Below are 22,600 nucleotides of genomic sequence, written 5' to 3'. Positions count from 1 at the left end.
GCCCCGGAGCCTCTCAGCGCACTACCCAACAACCTCACGGGAGCTCCCACCCACACCCAAGTGGAAGCCCCATGCTCCATGCTGGCGGAATGATCAAACAACGATCATGCCCACGCCCAAGTGGAAGCCTCATGCTCCATGGTGGCAGAATGATCGATGAAGGTGCCGGACGTGGTAGCCATTTTCTTTTCTGCTTGTAAAGCAATTTTTGTCTTCTCCAAGTAAAGACTTTGGTTTTTGTGTCTTCTCTAAGTAAAGAGTTCGATGTTTGGGTCTTCTCTAAGTAAAGAGTTTGGTTTTCTTTGCGGCATTTTGTTGGATTTCATTCTTTTTCGCGAGCCACGCGTGCTCCATGTCTCCCTCACGATCCTCATGCAAGCAGGGCTGGGCATTGTGTTTACGCTTGGATCAGTCCCAACAGCATTAAAATCCCAAGCAGCCGGGCTCTGGGCCGCGGGCCTGCTCCCGCGTGCACCACCCCACCAAGGCCTTGGTGTCTAATATCCTCGCGTGACGCACATGAGCGAGCCGACGAGCCGCGCTGCTCCCCCGAGGCAGAATCCCTTATATGAAGCTTGTATACGTGCTTTCCTCGTCAGCGAGTTTACCCACCTGCTTCGTGCCCTGATGTCTACTACACAACTTGTTCTTGTATACCCCTGTTGGGCCTCCAAGCGCAGAGTTTTGTAGGATAGTAGCAATTTTCCCTCAAGTGGATGACCTAAGGTTTATCAATTCGTGGGAGGCGTAGGATGAAGATGGTCTCTCTCAAACAACCCTGCAACCAAATAACAAAAAGTCTCTTCTGTCCCCAACACACCAAATACAATGGTAATTTGTATAGGTCACTAGTTCAGCCAAGAGATGATGATACAAGCATAGTAATGACAGTAGATATTGATTTTTTAATAGGAATAATAAAAAACAGCAAGGTAGCAAGTAACAAAAGTGAGCACAAACGGTATTGCAATGCTTGAAAATGAGGCCTAGAGTCCGTACTTTTACTAGTGCAATCTCTCAGCAATGCTAATGTAATTTGATCATATAACCATCCCTCAATGTGAGATGTAGAATCACTCCAAAGTTCTTATCTAGCGTAGAACATAAGAAGAAATTGTTTATAGGGTATTAAACCACCTCAAAAAGCTATTATTTTCGATCAATCTATCCTAGATTTCGTACTAAAATAACACCAAGCTATTCTTTTCAATGGATCTAACCAAGAGTTCGTACAAAAATAACACCATATGATACACATCAACCAACTCTAATGTCACCTAGATACTCCAGTGTCACCGTGAGTATTCGTGAGTTGATTATGCGATATGCATCAAACAACTTCAGATTCATAATACTCAATCCAACACAAATAACCTCAAAGAATGCCCCAAGATTTCTACCGGAGAAACAAAGACAAGAACGTGCATCAACCCCTATGCATATATTACCCCAATGTCACCTCGGGAATCTGTGAGTTGAGTGTGAAAACATATATCAAGTGAATCAATGTGATACTCCATTGTCACCATGGGTATTCACAGCAAGACATACATCAAGTGCTCTCAAATCCATAAAAGTATTCAATCCGATTAAACAAAATCACAAAGGGAAAACTCAATTCACAACAAGATGGAGAGGGGAAAACATCATATGATCCGACTATATTAACAAAGCCCGTAATACATCAAGATCATGACATCTCAAGAACATGAGAGAGAGAGAGAGAGTAAACACATAGCTACTAGTACAAACACTCGGCCCCGAGGGTGGACTACTCCCTCCTCATCATGGTGGCCGCCGGGATGATGAAGATGGCCACCGGTGAGATTTCCCCCTCCGGCAGGGTGCTGGAACAGGGTCTAGATTGGTTTTTTCATGGCTACAGAGGCTTGCGGTGGCGGAACTTCTGATCTAGGGTTATTTATGATGGTTTCTCTATTTATAGATTTTTTTGGCGCCGGTTTAACGCGAAGATGGGCCTTGAGATGATCAAAACCCACCTGGGCACGCCTGGGCCTCCTGGCGTGCCCAGGTGTCTTGTGCCCATCTCCTTCACCTTCTTGTCCTCCCATGAAGCTTCTAGCACCTCTTTTGTTCCAAAAAAATCGTCAAAAAGTTTCATTACATTTGGAGAACTTTTATTTATACACAAAAGACAACACCATGGTAATTCTGCTGAAAACAACGCTAGTTCGGGTTAGTCCCATGCAAATCATACCAAAACCATATAAAATTGTTGTAAACATGGTATGAATACATCATAAATTATAGATACATTGGAGACGTATCGGCATCCCTTAGCTTAATTCCTACTTGTCCTCGAGTAGGTAAATGATAAAATAAATAATTTATGAAGTGTGAATGCTAGCATAGTGCATAAGTTTGATCAATGATAATTCCAATCACTTTTCCTAGCATCATAACAACAACTCTTTCTCATAAAACCATCATGTTAAAGTAGCAATCAATTCAGAAGTTATAGTTCAAACAATGAACTCTCTTGAAACTTAACAACCTATGTTCTCAGTCACCAAGGAATTGCAATTCAACTTATTCAACAAAGTCTAAGTAAGAGCTTGATGTCTACTATGCAACCTTCTTCTTGTAGACTCGTGTTGGGCCTCCAAGCGTAGAGTTTTGTAGGACAGTAGAAAATTTCCCTCAAGGATGACCTAAGGTTTATCAATCCATGGGAGGCATAGGATGAAGATGGTCTCTCTCAAACAACCCTGCAACCAAATAACAAAGAGTCTCTTGTGTACCCAACACACCCAATACAACGGTAAATTGTATAGGTGCACTAGTTCGGCGAAGAGATGGTGATACAAGTGTAATATGGATGGTAGAAATATATTTTTATAATCTGAATAAATAAAAACAATGAGGTACTAGTAACAAAAGTGAGCAAAAATGGATTGCAATGCTTGAAAACAAGGCCTAGGGTTCATACTTTCACTAGTGCAAATTCTCTCAACAATGATAGCATTTTTTTGACTATAAACAGTAGGGTAAAACCCCACTGCAATTTTTATATATATAAAAAGCAAAACAAACAAGAATTCATACAGGCTTGAGGTAAGCCTATAGAAAGAAAACTAAAAAAAACTAGAAACTAGAGACTAAAAAGAAAGGAAGAACTAGGCTAAGAAAAAAAGAAAATTACAGCAGGGCCTCAAGCGAAAGATTGAAATGACTCTCATGCTTTTTCTTCATTCTGAACCTTAAAAGCTTTAGCTCCTCAAGGAAAATGAACTGCCATCCTTGAAAAGATGGAGCAATGTTTTCGAAATTTTTGTTGTTTCTGGTTATCCAGATGGCCCATGCACCAAGAATGATGATCTCCATGTAGAAGGGGTAATTTAGCTTGTCCTTTAGATCTTGGAATGCTTCTAGCACTGATAGATTCAGTGTTCTTGTTGGACAAATAAAGTCCCAGCATTGTTGCACAAATGGGCATCCCCAAAAAAGATGATGAAGTGTTTCCTCCTGTTGACAGTCACTAACTGCACAGTTGTATGCTTCCAGAACAAAATTCTTCCTTCTCAGCAGGTTTCTTGTGTTAACTCTATCATGAAGTAGTTGCCAGAAAAAAACTTTGTGTTTTGGCTGACATGAGCTTTGCCAGACCTAGTTGAAATGAGGAGGTGTTTGCTTGTGACCTATTAACACTTTATATGCTTTGATGGATGAGTATATTTCATTTCCCCAGATATAACTCCACGTGTCTAAAGATCCCAGAAATTCAGATTGCCTCATAGAGATGCAAATGTCCTCCATGTCTAAGAATTCCCCATATGCCTCTGTTGTTAATGGTAGGAAGAAAAGATCTTGAAGGTATTCTGTCTACAATACCTGCTGTATGTTCAACTGAGGATTTTTCACAAAGGAGTATAGGTGATGGAATTTGTGTTTGAGTATAGCATGTGCCATAGATCATCCCAAAAAGAAGCACTGACCCCATCTCCCACATTACATCTAGCAATAGCTTTGTAATAGTCCAGAAGTGCTAAGTTTGTTTTCCACCAAAAAGAACCCACCATGTTGTCACCTGGCAATTTCCCATCACTGTAGTAGGTTTCCCAAATCAAGTTGACCCATGGTATGTCATGTCTGTTGAAAAATTTATGCAAATTCTTCATTAGCAGGGTTTTATTATGGGTATATATATCCAAAACACCTAGTCCTCCCTGATCTTTGGGTCTGCACACAGTGGTCCAAGCAACTAAAGCAGGTCTACGGTCTTCCATGTCTGGGCCTCTCCAAAGACAGTGTCTAAGGTATTTTACTATCTGCTTCTTAATTGTGATTGGGATATCCAGACATGACATGAAGAAAATTGCCAAAGAAGTTAGCACTGACTTGACCAGCAGCAATTTACCTGCCTGGGTCATGAAGGTTGAAATACCTGCCAACCTTTTAGCAATCCTGTTGACAAGAGGTAAACAATGATAGCATAATTGTATCATATAACAATCCCTCAACGTGCAGCAAAGAATCACTCCAAAGTTTCTATTGGAGAACGTAGGATGAAAACGTGCATCAACCTCTATGCATAGATTACCCCAATGTCACCTCGGGAACCCGCGAGTTGAGTGCCAAAACATACATCAAGTGAATTAATAAAACATCCCATTGTCACCACAGATATCCCGTCGCAATACATACATCAAGTATTCTCATATCCAATACTCAATCCAACATAAAGAAACCTCAAAGAGCAAGACTCAATTCATCACAAGAAGGCAGAGTGGGAAGAACACCATAGGATCCAACTATATTAACAAAGCTCGCGATACATCAAGATCGTGCCAAATCAAGAACACGAGAGGGAGAGAGATCAAACACATAGCTACTAGTAAATACCCTCAGCCCCGAGGGTGAACTACTCCCTCCTCGTCATGGAGACCGCCAGGATGATGAAGATGGCCTCCAGTGATGATTTCCCCCTCCGGCAGGGTGCCGAAACGAGCTTAGATTGGTTTTTTTGTACTCAGAGGCTTGCGGCGGTGCAACTCCTGATCTAGGTTTCTTTTCGGAGGTTTCTATATTTATGTAAGTGCATCTATTGCCACCCCTAGTTGGTTTTGGAGTATTGATGACAAACGTGGTTGAGGGACTAATGTGTTTGTGAGAATTGCAGGATAACACATGAAGTGTCCCTCATTGATTCGGTTTACCTACCAGAGATTACCCCTGAAAATGTGTGAAGACATTGAAGACAATGGTGGTTCGTGAATAAATTCACGACAAAGATTATGATGCGTGAAGCTATTCACTTGAAGACTATGGAGTGCGAAGACATTATTGTCTCGTAGTTTCCTTTTCTTCTTATTGAGTCATAAGAACCACCGTACTGTTAAGTGGGGTCCGAGTGAACAAAGTCAGATTGACTGAAATGATGCTCAACCAAATCCTATGTCTTCGAGCAAAGACAATGAGAGCAAATCTTATCCAGAGCTGGATGAGTCAGCATTACTTGTAGCCAGAGTCAAGCTGCCGCGTGTGTTTGAAATCTGATTGTTGGACACCTGTCTGTTCCTTAGTGACCCAGGGTCATTTTGGAAAAATCAGGTCGGGTTGCCTCATGGCTATAAATATCCCACCCCCTACACCATAAATTGGTGGTTACGTAGATTTAGTGCACAACTTTTGTTGTTTGAGAGCAATCCACCTCCGAAGCATTTGAGAGAGAAATCCTTGTGAGGACAAAGCCCAAAACACCCAGGTCCAAAGAGTATTAGGCATCACTGAAGTCTTCCTGTCCGCGTGATCTGAAGACTTGTTACACTTGATGTGAATCCTCCAGCCGGTTAGGCATTGCGTTCTGAGCATCCAAGAGTCATTGTGGATTGCCAGTGAATAAAGTCTATGAAGGTTTGGAAGTCTACCTTGAAGACTTACCAGAGTGATTGGGCGAGGACTAAGTGTCCTTAGCTCAAGGGGAATAAGGTGAAAAGACAGGGTCTTCGGAGTTGAATCTCATCCTCCCTAACCAGACGTATAGTTGTCACAGCAACTGGAACTGGTCCAACAAATCCTTGTCCTCTCCAAGCAACTGGTTCTATCCTTTACCTCTCTTTACTTACAGTTTGTCTTCGTGAAGTCATTGCCTCCATACATGATCTGATTGTCTTCACTGAGTGAACATTGTTGTTGTTTGGCTTCATACTATCTTCCACCCTGATCCTTACTACCTAGCTGATGATAGTCTTCGTGCTTTCACTTCGTTGCTTACTTGACTATGGCTTGCCTAGTGTAGTCTACCTTCCGCTGCATAACAATAAGTTCATTGCTACTGTTTGTTTTCAAAGCCCCCGTGTTTTGAATACTTTCATAAAAATTGCCTGTTTTTTTTGACAGAAAGACTGTAAGGGAACCCCCTACAGTATAATTGGTGCAACAAACCCAAATTGCAAGTACCGTGCCTTGAACCTGGGTGGGTGGGAAGGCATCAGCCCCTTCCTACCACTAGGCTATGCCTTAGTCTACTAAAAATTGCTTGTTCACACCCCCTGTCGGTGTCAAAACCGGCGGATCTCGGGTAGGGGGTCCCGAACTGTGCGTCTAGGCGGATGGTAACAGGAGACAAGGGACACGATGTTTTTACCCAGGTTCGGGCCCTCTCGATGGAGGTAAAACCCTACTCCTGCTTGATTAATATTGATGATATGGGTAGTACAAGAGTGGATCTAGCACGAGATCGGAGAGGCTAAACCCTAGAAGCTAGCCTATGGTATGATTGTTGTTCGTCCTACAGACTAAAACTCTCTGGTTTATATAGACAACGGAGAGGGCTAGGGTTACACAGAGTCGGTTACAATGGGAGGAGATCTTCATATCGTATCACCAAGCTTGCCTTCCATGCCAAGGAAAGTCCCATCCGGACACGGGACGGAGTCTTCAATCTTGTATCTTCATAGTCCGGGAGTCCGGCCAAAGGTCATAGTCCGGCCATCCGGACACCCCCTAATCCAGGACTCCCTCAGTAGCCCCTGAACCAGGCTTCAATGACGACGAGTCTGGCACGCAAATTGTCTTCGACATTGCAAGACGGGTTCTTCCTCCGAATACTTCATAGATGATATTGAACACCAGGATAGTGTCCGGCTCTGCAAAATAAGTTCCACATGCCACTGTAGAGAGAATAATATCTGCACAAATCTAATCCGCTGATGTATTCCGTAGCGTGACGTCACGGCCAGACCTTTATTCGAATTGTTTTACCGTTCCACCTCAGCGCGTTTAGCGAGGCGGTTTCCTTAGTACGTCTTGTCAAAGCAGAGATCGTGTCCCCTTATTCCGGGATTCTCATCAATACGGGCGTGGGTAACCCAACCGTGCCTTTGGTATGACTCCCTAATTGAAAGAAAGTCTCAAACGGTTTCGTGGAGGGCTCTTGGTATTCAACTCCTTTATAAAGAGATCAGGGCTCGACTCCCTCCTTCTCAATCCAATCGAATCCGCCCCTTGCTTCGAGTTCCAACACCCAAAGCTCTAGTTTTAGGTGCTTCGGACCTTCAACGATGTCCGGCTCCGACCTTCAAGGCTGGTGGATGCCTTCCTCCATTATGGAAGAAGATATGCGAAAGTTGAGAGATGCCAGGTATCTAACCGGCGGAATCTCGCATAGGCTGCCTGCTCAAGGGCAGGCCATTCCCACTCCCTAGCCAGGTGAGAGCATGGTGTTCGTATCTCACTTCCTTCGGGGGCTAGGCTTCCCGATTGATCCCTTCGTGGGGGGGGGGGCTTATGTTTTATTACGGGCTGGAGTTTCACGACTTAGCTCCGGAGTCCATCCTCCAAATCTCATCATTCATTGTCGTGTGTGAGGCCTTCCTCCATATCACTCCTCACTTCGGATTGTGGCTAAGAACCTTCAAGGTGGAACCGAAGATGCTCGAGGGGCAGCACACTAAGTGCGAAGGAGCTATAATAAGCAAGATGGCCGACGCTCCATGGCCCGAGGGCTCTTTTCAAGAGGAGTTTGGCTTATGGCAACGAGACTGGTTTTACATCACAGCCCCCAGGGGCACCACATGGGTGGCGCCACCTACTTTTCGCTCGGGTCCCCCACCACGGCTAGCATCATGGGTTAATGAAGGACTTATCTGGGGGCCGCCCAAAGACATGCCCTTGCTGCAGGACCGCATTCGAGATCTTCTAGAAAGAGATATCAATTTGACCATAGTGGCGCAAGTCATGCTGAGTCGCCGCACACTGCCCTGCAAACGTCGACCTCTCCGCCTGTGGGAATTTAATCCGGAGGGACCACGAGTCCTCCAACATTTCATGGGTGCGACACCCGTGGAGATGTACAAATTGTTCTTCGGATCACATGCAAGGTGTCCGGATTTGTCCGAGGACGCAGGCCTGAGCTGCAATCGCCCGGATGCTAAGGTAAGTAGCCCCGTATTTGGACACACCATCCGTATTTTCATCACAAAATTAACCTTAACAGAGTTGTCCTTCGAACAGGAGTGGATAGTGAAGGCAAAGCTTATAAGGTGTCCAGCCCCCCTGCCCGACACCGCGTCAAACCCCATGCTAACCAGGATGCTGGAGGTCGTGCTTTTGGCGGAAGGCGAAGGGGGGAACCAAGGGGCTACCGCCTCCGTGAAGGAGGCTGTTAGGAAGGGAAGAATCAAAAATTCCCCCGACCAGGGAAAGAAAAGGACTGCCTCTGAAGACCCGGAGGTGATGGCCTCAAAACGGGGGAAGAAATCTTTGCCAGAGGGTTCGGCACCGGAGAACGCCCCGGCCGAATCGCCCCCTAAGGGGGACCCGCTCTCCCCCGAGACGTAAGTGAAGGGAGGGGTTCCATAATGAATGACACTCCTATTTTATTTCTGAGGAAGATAACTGAAACATTACCTTGCAGTTCGGATCTCAACCCTTCTCAGCAGAGCTCATCTTCAGGGGATCTTCGTCCAGAGATGATAGAGAGCGAAACGCCTCCTCTTGTTGCACCGTCTCACGAGGCAGGCGACCCTGAGGTGTCGTCTCGGAGGGTCTTCACAAGTCCGAATCCTGGAAAAGGTCGTCAGGCTAGTCCGGCACCCTCTGGTGCACAGTCGGAGGGGCTGGAGGATCTGCTTGAGAGGGCGTCCATCTCAGAAGAACACCGTATAATGAATGCGGTGATTGGAAGGATTTCATCTGCGGAAAGCGGATTGTACGAGGCTGCCATGAGTTTACTAACAGGCTTTGAGGTACGCCAAAAAGTTGTAACTTTTGGTAGAGCCGCATATTAAATGCGCCATGTATAAATAGTAGCCCCTGAGACTCTGTGTGTCGTCAAGGGTGACGGCGCGCAGAGGGTCATAACCCCAGGTATAATATGTCGCCTTTTCCATGAAGGTGGCGAGGCGTTTGGTGGCTAGCCGGACTGATGAATCTGCCGAGCTAAAGCGGCAACTTGACGTAGCAGATGCCGACATCGCGCTTGTAAATAAGCGGCTAGACGAGGCACAAGGTATGTTCCAAAGACACCTGGTAATAGGAGCTCGATGCTCGGGCCTTATATATATGTGCCTAATGTAGATGGTGCTGCTGCCGTGGAGAACCTTCGGGTGGAACTTGCCCGAGCCAAGGAGCAAGCAAGGAGAAGTGATGCAGCTGCCGTTAAAGCGGCTGAAGAGCTAAAAGCCGAACAGGCTGCTCACTGCCAGAGCAAAAAGGTGAAAGCCGAAATGACCATAAAGTTGAAGGATGCTACCGACCGCTGTAAATTTCTTGAACAAGAAGTACGGCTCAGAAGGATCTTGAAAAGATCGCTGCCGAAGCCAAGCATACTCGCTCTGCAATGAGAGCTATGAAGGAGGAGCTGCGTCAGGCCCGAGATATCACGTCTGGAAAGCCCTATATGCTGCGGATGAAGTTCGGAGACCCCAAGTATGCTCCGTTAGACCAGCAGTGGAGTGCGGAAAACACTTATCTGGATTTGGCAGCTAGTGCGGCGGACGCGAACGAACACTTCCGCGGCCGGGGTGACCATGGATTGGAAGAGCTTTTTTGGTCGCATTTCCACAATCCAGAACGCCCACTTTTGGTATCCGACCGTTTGGCCGCCTGGGCGGAGCTGAACAGGTTATCCGGACTCGCCATGAGGTATGTTGTGAGTCGTCTGTGGCCGGAGAAGCCGGAGCCAAAAAGTTATTTTGGCTTGGTGCCGCAGTTCCTTGGTTCGGTGCCGCATGCTGATGCAATGAAGAGGTCGGCGTGCATAGAGGGCGCACAGATGGCTCTTGCCCGTGTCAAAACATACTGGGCGGATATGAAGGCCAGTGTTCTTGCATCCCGGGATTCGGACGAAAGCCGAGTACCTGCCAAGCACTACTTTGAGGAAGTTCTTCATGGCGCTCGTTTAATAGAGTCGCAGTGCTCGAAGGATGTTGTGTTCGAATAGCGTGTGCTATTTGTAGAACGAATATTTTGATGGAATATAAAAGCTTTTTTATACTTGTGCTTGCAAGAATTATGATGCCTCCTGTGCGGCCGTTTAATGTATATATTTGTATATAACCTGAAAGATGGCAGTCGTTGGCTTCAACCCCCCACGCATAGAATGCGGGGGTGTTTGCAAAAAGGCGCCTTTTCACACTTAATCCAACGTCTTGGTCCTATAAAGGAGGTGGTGGCGCGGCGAACTAGGCAACCGGACTATAATGCTTTATCACTTTCACTTAGCCATAGGAGTTTGACAGTGGGGCTACTGAATAGCCCCTAGGGGCACCGCGCTCACCCGGACTCGGGGCGCGAGTGTGCCTGACCAGGAAGCGGCCCTTCATTAATGCGTAGGAATCCTAAAGATTCCGAAAGTCATCGAGTGGTTGACCAGTCTCTCGCTATATCATGACAGTCAGTTTTCGGCTTTCTCTACTGAGGTGCTCGCCTGGCCGAACTAGGGCACAATCGCAGTAGTTCTCCTGGTGCCGCGTTAGCCGATATAACGGAACGTAAGGCATCAAAACACAGGAGCCGGGCAAACCCAACATTTGACCAAAGACATGATTCAGAGATGATTCATATAGGGCCAAACTCGCGACGCCGAACACTCCCTAATGTATTCGGTCTTTATAAGGACGGGCCGAAATAGAGCCCTTGGTAAAAAAGCCCTTGGTGTCCAGGTACGCGCAAAAATTCTGGCGTGGCCACATGCCAAGATGCCAGCCTCCTCCTTGGTTATAGCAAAAACCGGGGGATGTTGTCAACAAGAGACAATAAAAAAGGTTTACGCAGGGTCTTAATCTGAAAAGAATCCTTGAAAGGGGTCCCTGCTGCACGTCTGCGCCTGTGTCTCTGTTGTGCCGTATCCTGGACGGGCGTAGCACGATGTTCGTCTGCGAAAGAGAGGAACTTAGTAAAAAATAAGCGTGCGAGAAATCTATATTTAAAATAAACAAAATATAGTTGGAGCAAGAATTGAGCCATATTGTCTCCGGGCGTGAACACGCGGAGCCCCTTGTACGGGGTTATGCGGCTATTAAGCATATGTACATTTACGCCGGACTCATCGAGCCGTGTCCGGGATAGTAGGGCTGGATTAGTGGGCGGCTGTCTAGGCGGCCACACCTTTGCCCGTACTTTGGGGGTCAATTTATATTCCCCTGTAATGAAATGATGCCTCGTGGACCGGGCATTTTAAGTGTAAGGGATGCATAATGCGGTATTGCGTTAAAGCGGGCGAAGGCTTCTCGTCCCAGTAGCGCTGGATAGCGACTTATGAATGGGGCGATGTGGAATGTTAGCTTTTCGCTTTGGAAGTTGTCGGGTGAGCCGAACGTGACTTCTAACGAAAGGGAACCCATACTTTGGGTATCTGGACCCGGCATGACTCCTTGGAAGGAAGTGTTGCTATGGCGGATTGTAGCTGGGTTTACCCCTAGTTTGCGGATTGTGTCCTGATATAGCAGGTTCAAGTCACTACCGCCGTCCATAAGGACTTTTGTAAATTGGAGTCCGTTAATGATCGGATTCACGACCAAGGCAGTCCAGCCTGCGTTTCGGGCTCCTTTGGAGTAATCCTGATGATCGAAGGTGATTGGTTGTAACAACCAGTGGCGGTGCTCCTCTGGGGCTGGCTGTACGAAGCGTGTCTTTGTAAGCGTCGTTCTGTTTTTCCCTTTTGTCATCTGAAGTGAATTTACTGTCTTGACTTCTTGTGGGATCTTCATTTGTTCTCCGGTGTTCTGCTTGTGGGGTGCGTCGTCATCCTCGCTTGGTGTGTCGAGCCCCTTGTCTTCGGTGTTGAGTTTGCCGGACTGTTTGAAGACCCAACAATCTCTGTGGGTATGGTTGGTAGGCCTCCCCGGAGTACTGTGGATTTGACATATTTTGTCCAAGATTTTGTTGAGGTTGGATAGCTCGTCCCTGTCATCTTTGGGGGGCGGCTTTTTCTGATTTTGCCGAGAGCTTTTGAATCTGGCGTTTACTGCCGTCCTCATTGGGCTGTTGTCCTTGATCCGGCGCGGTTCTTTGTTACGACGCAGTTTCCCGTTTCCATCTCTGGGTTCGGATGTATTCGGGTCGCTGGTGCTGCTTCTTGCCAACCAGCTATCCTCTCCTGCACAGAAGCGGGTCATGAGGCTTGTTAATGCGGCCATTGTTTTGGCTTTTCTTGGCCGAGGTGTCTGGCGATACATTCGTCTCGGACGCTATGTTTGAAAGCTGCTAGGGCCTCGGTGTCCGGACAGTCGACTATCTGATTCTTTTTAGTGAGGAATCTGTTCTAGAGTTTCTGAGCGGACTCTCCAGGCTGCTGAGTTATATGACTCAGATCATCTGCATCTGGAGGTCGGATATAGGTCCCTTGAAAATTTGCCCGGAAAGCGTCCTCGAGCGCTTCCCAACTTCCCATGGTGTTTTCGGGAAGGCTTTTAAGCCAATGCCGGGCTGGCCCTTTGAGCTTAGGTGGTAAGTATTTTATGGCGTGGAGGTCATCTCCTCTGGCCATGTGTATGTGGAGGATGTAATCCTCGATCCAGACTCCAGGGTCTGTTGTTCCGTTGTATGCTTCTATGTTTACGGGCTTGAATCCCGCTGGAAATTCATGATCCAGCACCTCATTGGTAAAACAAAGGGGATGTGCGGCGCCACTGTATTTAGGTGTGCCGCGATGTTCAGATATTTTTTGCATTGCATTGCTCACTGGAGCTTGCTTTCTTGGCCCATAGATGGATCTGGTTGGGCCAGTTTTCTGATGCGAATTCTTGGACAGATCGCGCGCCGTATGGAGTGCGGCGCCCCATGTTGCTTGAGATCGATCGTGGGGTCGTCTATCCGACCTTGTGGCTTCCTTATTTTTTGACTGTGGGGGCTTTATGGCCTCTTCATCAAATTCCGGTAGTAGTTTCCGCTTCGGATAGCACTTTGTGTGACGAATATTGCCGTACTTGTGTGCGGTATTGAGTACTTTGCCCCATCTGATTCTGAGTGCATCTTCCGCTGTTTTGAGCCTCCGCTTCTGCTTTTTCAGGCTACGTGCGGTGGCGATGAGCCTTTGGTGGAGGTTCTGATGCTCCAGCAATTTGTCCGGCATGAGATCGTCTGGACTATTATCTTTCCCGGGGATGGGCTGTTCGGATTGTCCGCCCTGTTCGGACGGTTGCTCGATGGCATGTTCGTCTTTCGTTGATTCACCCTGCTCTATGGCTGGGTCTTTGTCGAGGTGGGGCTTGGCCTTGCGCTTACGCCGCTGCTTTGATTGCTTTTCGAGGGAGCGATCCCTGGTTGCGCCCTTTTGATCCTCGTTGTCATTTCTGTTAGGTGTGTCCACCATGTATATATCGTGTGATGAGGTGGCTTTACAGTGCCCTATAGGTGTTGGTTCTTGTTTATCTCCTCTATCGGCGTCCATACCGTCGATGCCTTCGGACTCGAAGTCGAGCATGTAGGTTAGATCGTCGACAGTGGCTACCAAGTGGGTGGTGGGTGGGTTTCGAATTTCTTTGTCGTCCGCATCCTAGCCATGCTGACCGTAGTCCGGCCAGGGCTCTCCTGACAAAGAGAGAGACTTTAGTGAATTCAGGATGTCACCAAAGGGCGAGCGCTGAAAGACGTCCGCGGTGGTGAACTCCATGATCGGAGCCCAATCGGGTTCGATCGGAAGGGGTGCGGAAGATTCGGAGTCCGGAACGGAGTCCGGCACCTTGGAGTCACGGGCCTTGCAAAGGACTAGGCTGGTATTTGGCTCTATCGCCATAGAGATTGCGGCTCCTGGGGCAGCGTCCAACCGTCTGTCCCTGGTTAGCACAGTCGGCTCTGGGCTAATGGTCGGAGCGGACACCTGAGCGGCGCTCTGGGCGCTGTCCGGCGGCAGAGCTAGATCATGCCCATCGAGACAGTGCGGCACGCTCGGTCGCGGCTCGAATCCGTCGAAGATCGAGTCCCCGCAGATATCGGCCGTGTAGTTTAAGCTTCCAAACCTGACCTGATGGCCAGGGGCGTAGCTTTCGATCTGCTCTAGATGGCCAAGCGAGTTGGCCCGCAGTGCGAAGCCGCCGAATACGAAGATTTGTCCAGGGAGAAAAGTCTCACCCTGGACCGCGTCGTGATTGATGATCGAAGAAGCCATCGGGCCTAAAGGTGACGACACAGAGGAACTCTCAATGAAAGCACCAATTTCGGTGTCAAAACCGACGGATCTCGGGTAGGGGTCCCGAACTGTGCGTCTAGGCGGATGGTAACAGGAGACAAGGGACATGGTGTTTTTACCCAGGTTCGGGCCCTCTCGATGGAGGTAAAACCCTACTCCTGCTTGATTAATATTGATGATATGGGTAGTACAAGAGTGGATCTACCATGAGATCAGAGAGGCTAAACCCTAGAAGCTAGCCTATGGTATGATTGTTGTTCGTCCTACGGACTAAAACTCTCCGGTTTATATATACACCGGAGAGGGCTAGGGTTACACAGAGTCGGTTACAATGGGAGGAGATCTTCATATCGTATCGCCAAGCTTGCCTTCCATGCCAAGGAAAGTCCCATCCGGACACGGGACGGAGTCTTCAATCTTGTATCTTCATAGTCCGGGAGTCCGGCCAAAGGTCATAGTCCGGCCATCCGGACACCCCCTAATCCAGGACTCCCTCACCCCCTCTAGTCGATAACTAGCACTTCCAATTGGTATCAGAGCAAGGCGCTCCCTTGTTCAGTGTGATTCAGTTTAACCACCTGGAGTTTTAGCTATGTCGATTGCAGGGATAATCAAAGTCTCCGCTGCATGCCATGTCTTTGGTGGCACTGATAATCAAAGCCATTGACATTGACCTCTGGTATGTCATCAAGAACGGTGTTCCCAAGGTCGGTGAAGGTGTCAATGCTGCTGATGTCAAGAGGTTCATTCAACTAGACTCGACTGCCAAGAACATCATCTGTGGTCATCTGACCAAAGGACAATATGGTCGTGTGAGTGCTCTGGAAACTACGAAGCTAGTCTCGGACTAGCTCTCTAAGGTCAACGAAGGCGTATCAACTCAAAGAGATTCAAGGATTAGTGTTCTTCACAATCTCTTCAACTGCTTCAAGAGAAATGACAATGAGAATGTCCAGCTCACATTTGATCGCCTCACTGATATCACAAATGAGCTTCATGCACTCGGCGCCACTGAGATCACCAAGCAAGAAATCGTCAAGACGCTTCTAAGATTGCTTGACAACTCATTCGACACCCTGGCCCTGATGAATCAAGAACGCCCTGACTTCAAGACTCTCAATCCGTCTGACATACTTGAGGGGCTCAACACACATTAGTTCCAGCTATCTGAGAAAGGAGATATCTATGGTCCCAACTATGGCCAAGCTCGGGCTTTGAAGGAAAAGGTTGTTTCCTCATCTGAAGAAGAATCTGACTGCAGTTCTGGGGATCTTGAAGACATTGGAAAGGAGCTTGCTATGCTTGTGAAGAAGTTCCAGAAGTTCACTAAGAAGAAAGACTTCAGAAAGTCTTTAAGATCCAGCTCTAGAAACGATGAAGCTTCCTCTCGTGATCACAAGAAGAGAACATGCCACAGGTGCAAGAAACCTAGTCACTACATCTCTGAGTGTCCACAGTGGGACAATGAGACCAAGAAGAAGAAGAAGAGCAAGGAATAGATTCCGATGACAAGAAGAAGAAATCCTCAAAGCCTTCTTCCAAGTCTTTGTCGAAGTCTTCATCACACAAGAAGAGCTCATCCAGCAAGGCTCGTGCATTTGTTGGCAAGGAGATTGATTCAGAGGAGTCTGCATCTGAGGAGGCAGAGGTGGAGTCTGAAGAGGAATCTGATTCCAGCGTGGCAAGCCTGGCTCTAGCTTCAGCGTATGTCGCCAAGTCCATCTTCAACACTGAAGACAATGGCCTCGTCACCAACACTGATGCTAAGGATGAGGATGACTCTGCTCCCACCTACTGCTTCGTGGCACATGGTGCCAAGGTAAACTCACGCGATGCTTACTTTCAAACATCAAGTGAAGATGAGTCTGAATGTGAATCTAAACCTAGCTACAAAACACTTGCTAAAATTGCAACTGAACACATAATGCTATGGAACATATTCAAAAGTTGCTAGACAAAAGCGATGACCTGTTGGATGCAGAAATGACCCGAACTCAGTCCTTAATTGAAGACATTAAAAATCTTCATGTTAAGTACGAGGAACTTGAAAGTCGTCATGAAACACTCTCAACTACTCATGAAAAGCTCTCCTATGATTATCTTCAAAGGAAGCAAGAACTTGAGAACTTGAGATCGGCTCATGAAGATCTTCAAAAGGAGAACGAGTCACTCCACGCTCAACAGATCAGTTCCGCTTAGGAAGGATTTGAACCACCATGTCTAAAATGTGTTGAGCGTGATAATGCTGTCTCTATTGCTGAATGTTCTACTGCTGCTACTGTTGCAATATCTTCAACTACTGATGTGGTAACTAACCCCTCTGCTGAGGATACCACTACAATTGTTAATGAGAATGCCAGGTTGAAGACATTGCTTGAGACAGGAATGTACAAAAGTCTCAAAGAGCATCAGACACTATGTGATGTCCTAAATAAACAGATTGTAAACCGAAACCCTAGGAAAGAGGGTGTTGGGTTCAAGAGGAAAATGAATGTTGATGGCTCTTACTGGAAGCCTGAGTAGTACCCCAAAACCACATGGGTTGCTGCAAAGGGACCTTTAGTGGATCCATCTACCTTATCTGGCTGCACTTGTGCTAACCCGATTATCATTGATGCATACTATAAACTGTTTAGGAATCAGAATGGTGAAGTGTTTGCCAGGTATATCGGTACTAACTGTAGGAATGAGTCACATCTTAAGAAGATCTGGGTACCCAAGAGTTGTCTTGAGAATCTTCCCGTGAATGTCATCATGACACCACCTGGTAAGAAGACAAATCCCAGACCAAAGGCTTCATATGGTCCAAAGGCTTCATATACAGACATAGAACTCACCAGGGTCACCCTAACGCCAATGTTTTGAAGGGAAACCATACTCAGACTTATGAATATGAGCGTATTTCGTCAAACCACTATGTTCATAAGACCAAGAACATTTCTACTTATTCTTATGAGTATTATTCACCTCCTGCAAGGCTATTTGCTAGGCCTCCAAAGCCGAATTTCTCAGATGCTGCACTTAGACTCATTGCTTCTAAGCCACCCCTGAATATGTGGGTGGTTAAGAAAAATTAACTCTCTTCTGCAGGGAATGGTCTCCAGCCGGAAACCAAAGGCGTCTCATGCTTATGCTGGGGACCTTAAACATCTTGTGGGATGCATGATAAAATGTCTAAATGGTCTTACTATATATTTCATCCCAGGATTCACTAAAAAAAAGACACATCTGTGTCATTTTGGGCCGAACGAATTTTTTTTCCTGTCATACTTATGACACTTCTATAATGATAATTGTGACAAAACCCGGTATCATCATAGATGTGGTGGGCTCCTACTTCTATGACAAAAAATCATGACAGAAAATGGACTTTTCATCCTGGGCGGGCCGGAGACGCAGCTGCATGACATTCTTTGGGTCGTCCATGATGGAAAAAACCGTGGTAGAAACGAGGGCGAGGAAAATATTAGGGTGTTCCCGGTTACGATGGGTGGTCGGGGCCGAGAGATGCACGGAGGTTTGCGCGTTTCTCTCATACATGCACGCACGTGGGTGCGAGGCGTTGGGCTCTAACTAAACCCGAGCGACTGCAGTGCAGGCTACACGTTACTCAACCCGAGCAACCGATCGATTACTGTTAATTGAACCCGATCGAGTGATTCCTTCGCTACTGCTGCTAACTGAAGCCAATCGATGCTGCCTCTGGATGAATAGTGAGCGTTGCAGGGGGGTTTGGATGAACAGTTCCCGGTGGGGGTGGATGAAAAGGACCCCGTGGTGTCGCCTCTGGATGAACAGGACCCCGATTGATCGAGCCGGTTGGGGCTGGATGAACATGACCCCGTGGAGGGCTGGATGAACAGGACGACCCTGTGGAGGGCTGGATGAATAGGATGACCCTGTGGAGGGCTGGATGAACAGTAGCCCATGGAGGGGTTGTTGAACAGGAGCCCATGGAGAGGGCTAGTTGAACAGTAGCCGGTGGAGTAGCGCGCGGTGGAGGCTGGATGAACAGGAGCCCGTGGATGAATAGTCGCAGGTGGAGGCTGGAGGAGGTCGACGGTGGATGAACAGTAGCCCGTGGAGGCTGGAGGAGGTCGACGATGGAGATGAACAGTAACCCGTGGAGTCCCGTTATGCGGTATGCCACACCCTCCCGATGAATAGGACCCCCGTTTCAACCATAGCGCTCCAACACAAGTCCGTTTCCTCCGTTTTGCGGTACGCCACACCACTCCTGATCAACAGGACCCCGTTTCGACCGTAGGAGGTCCAACAGAAGTCTGTTTCCTCCGTTTTGCGATACGCCAGACCCCTCCCGATGAACAGGATCCCGTTTCGACCATGGCCAGTCGAATACAAGGCCGTTTCCTCCGTTCTGCGGTACGCCAGGCCTTGTTTCCATCGGCCGTTCCGTCCAAGCCCTCCCGACAAACACGATGACGCATTCCGTTCTGACCAGCCGGTTGGCTTCCCATGAACACGACGACGACACTGTTTCTCTGTTCCAACCCAGCCATGTACACGAGCCCTGGCCGTACGTATGCGCGAGTAGGCGTTTGAGACCCCGCCCGTATGTACGTACATGGCCGTATTTTCTTTCTTGCACCCTAGCCGTTGTACGTACGTGTACATGCTACGTGTGCGCCTTTACTACGACACGTGCGCGCCTCTACTACGACCAGTATGAACATACACGTTCGCGACCAGATTGACAATGCTATGTACGCTTCGACCAGGTGGGTCCCGACTATCAGGCACTTCCTTGCGTGCGAAGATGTAGCTAGTGGGTCCCCGCAGTCAGGGGGGCGAATCGTTTTTTTGTACGGACGTACTTCCTTGCGTGCAAAGATGTAGCTGGTGGGTCCCAACAGTCAGGGGGGAAACATTTTTTTCGCGAAATACGGTTGCCCATTCAGTGGGTCCCTGCTATCAGGTGGATGAATAATTATTTTGCACGCAATAAGGAGCCAATTCCTTGCGACTGCCGTGAACCCAGCTGTCAGCCTATCAACGTACAATACTCTTCCGATGGAAGTCATTCCTTGACCACGTTGACCATGCCGTGCCAAGAGCACCAGGGCGATGGACGATGGCGAGGCCTAGGAAGGGGACGACATGGAGCCGGGGAAGACGCGGTAGTGGATGCCCATGCGTAGAGGAGTACGAGGGTTCACTGGTTCGGCTGTGGTGTGAGGCTGCCGTCGCTGCAGAATAACATGAGGTGTGGGTGAGTAGAGGGATGGCCTGGCCAGCGGTGGGAGTAGTAGGGGGTGGTGAGGCCTCCACGGCATCACAGCCGGCCATGGGAGGGAGGAGATGCGGCACGACCGGTGCTGGTTTGGGCGGCTGGAGCAAGAAGACTAGAGGTTGAAGAAGCACCATGGCCGTTGGATGAACATCGTACGATAACTGGAGCTAGAATAGTTCATATTGACTAAGTTGACAAAGCCCTCCGTCCCCGTCAACTTAGTAGGCCCACAAGTCAGCCACCCACCAAGGAGGGTCCCAGGTAGCAGGGGGAGTATTCATTTTTTTGTGCATAATAAGGAGGCACTTCCGGTGGGTCCAAGCTGACAGCAGGGGGAACGGTTTTTTCACGAAATACGGTGGCCCGTCCGGTGGGTCCCAACAGTTAGGGGAAAATGTTTTTTTCATGAAATACGGTGGCCTGTCTGATGGGTCCCTACTGTCAGGTGGAGGAATAATTATTTTGCACGTAATAAGGAGGCACTTCCTTGCGGCTGCCGTGGACCCAGCTGTCAGCCTCTCCACGTACAGTACTCTTCCGATGGAAGTCGGTCGTTCACCATATTGACCACGCCGTGCCGAGAGCACCATGTCTGTGGACGACAGCGAGGCCTACGAAGGGGACGACGCGGAGCCGGGGAAGACTCGATAGTGGATGCCCACGTGGAGAGGGGTACGAGGGTTCACTGGTTCGGCTGCGGTGTGAGGCTGCCGTCGTCGCAGAATAACAGGGGGTGTGGGTGAGTGGAGGGATGGCCTGGCCAGCGGTGGGAGTAGTAGGGGGCGGTGAGGCCTACGCGGCAGCACAACCGACCACGGGAGGCAGGAGCAGGCGGCACGACCGGCGCTCCTTTGGGCGGCTGGAGCAAGAAGACCAGAGGTTGAAGAAGCACTACGGCCGTTGGATGGACATCGTACGGTCACTACAACTAGAATCATTTATATTGACTAAGGTGACAAAGCCCTTGGTACGCGTCAACTTAGTAGGCCCACAGGTCAGCCTCCGAAATGGTGCGCCCGAGATGTCAGGGGGAGGAATCAGTTTTTGGGTGGCCGAAGCTAGAATATGCGAGATTGAAGAAGAAGCACGACATCCGTTGGATAGACATCCAACGGCCACTGCTGCTAGAACCGAGTGTTGACTATAATAAGTTGATAAAGCCTTGCATACGCGTTAACTTATTTTTTAGGGGACGCGTCAACTTAGTAGGCCCACAAGTGTGTGGCAGAGAACTTATAGCCCATTTGCGATTTGTAAGAATGTACAACCCATTTTTGAATTCTACTAGAATTTACTACAACCCATTTACACTTTGTTAAAAGTACATCCCATTTTCTAGCTAGGACAACGATTAATAATTTCAACCAACTGTTCAAGACAGAATTCAATAAAATTTCCCACATTTTGATGGGATCTGAAATATTTTTATCCTAAAATTTCTAGTCTAATTAAATATAAATTTGTATTATGTAAAAATCCAACAAAACATTGCACGCGCAACAATTAAAAATTAAGATTTTCAAAATCCATAAATAATATTTTATAAAGTAATTTCGTGTTTGGTGCATTATTTTATAGTCACTGCCCAATTTTTATAATTACATCCCATTTATTATTTTTTAAAGCCCATTTTCCTGTTAAGCCTAATGCATCCCTCCTAGGAAAGATTTGTAGCCCAGCGGGGCGGAGAATAACAAGTTGACCTTGCCTGGGTATTCCTCAAAAAACCGTATAGCTGGGCTAGCCATTTTTATCTTGAAAAAAATTAATATCTGGGCTGGTTACCTGGCCTGGGCTAGACGGGCCACAGCCCGCCCAATTAATACTGTGCTATCCTTTGAACAACAACGAAAACATCGCCAAGAAAATTCTGCAGTGCTCACGCCTCAAAAACACAAATACTGCTTGAGCTGCTTGGTCCCAGCTGTCGGTCGCACCTTGTGCAATTCTCTCGTTTATATTAACTACATAGGTTGACAATGGTGTGGAACCGTGATGTCCGGAAACCAGGAGGAAGCAAAAAAATATAGTTGTACATAATAAGGAGGCACTTGCGTAGGTATGACTATGGCCCTAGTGGGTCCCTACTATCATCCAGTCAAAATAAAGTCATATCCTAAATCCTCATGTTCGTTGACCATGTTAACAATGCTTGGCGCCATAGCGAGCGCAACAACTCGAAGGACGACGGAGAGGGCCTCGCGGGCCCTACAGATGGTCTGATACAGCGCCCGCTGCTCATTCAGGAAGCCAGGATCATCGGACACCTATGAGCACCTTCGAGAGACTGAGACGTCACGGAACGGTAAGGCCGTGCTTGGGAGCTCTAGTTTTATTTCACACCTGTATTAAGATACAAGTGTAATTTACTCGTCATCGGAAACAACGCATAAAATACAGGCGTAATGAAACGAGGGCCCGAGGTCTGTAAGTAAAACCAGCGGGTTACACGTGTAATTGAGAGACCAGTGTATATTGTACTAGTCGAAATAGACCAACCAAGCGCTTCGCCCGAGAACATCTGCTTTTATTTACAAGTGTCAGTTTTACAAGCGGTTTTGGTTGGAAAACGACGATCCAATCACGGCCTAAGATGATGAGTTGGTCGGAAGATCATATGGTTTCACGTCTAACCTACCTGACTTGTCGTATAGGCTATGAATGAAACATAAGACGATGAACTTCTTAAGCACGGAAACAACAAAAGAGGATGATCTTCTTAACAAGAAAATCACTGGCATTAGGTCAACATGCAA

Source organism: Triticum dicoccoides, chromosome 1B (genome assembly GCF_002162155.2).
Source record: "Triticum dicoccoides isolate Atlit2015 ecotype Zavitan chromosome 1B, WEW_v2.0, whole genome shotgun sequence".
NCBI classification, from domain to species: Eukaryota; Viridiplantae; Streptophyta; class Magnoliopsida; order Poales; family Poaceae; genus Triticum; species Triticum dicoccoides.
This window is presented reverse-complemented; position numbering follows the sequence as displayed.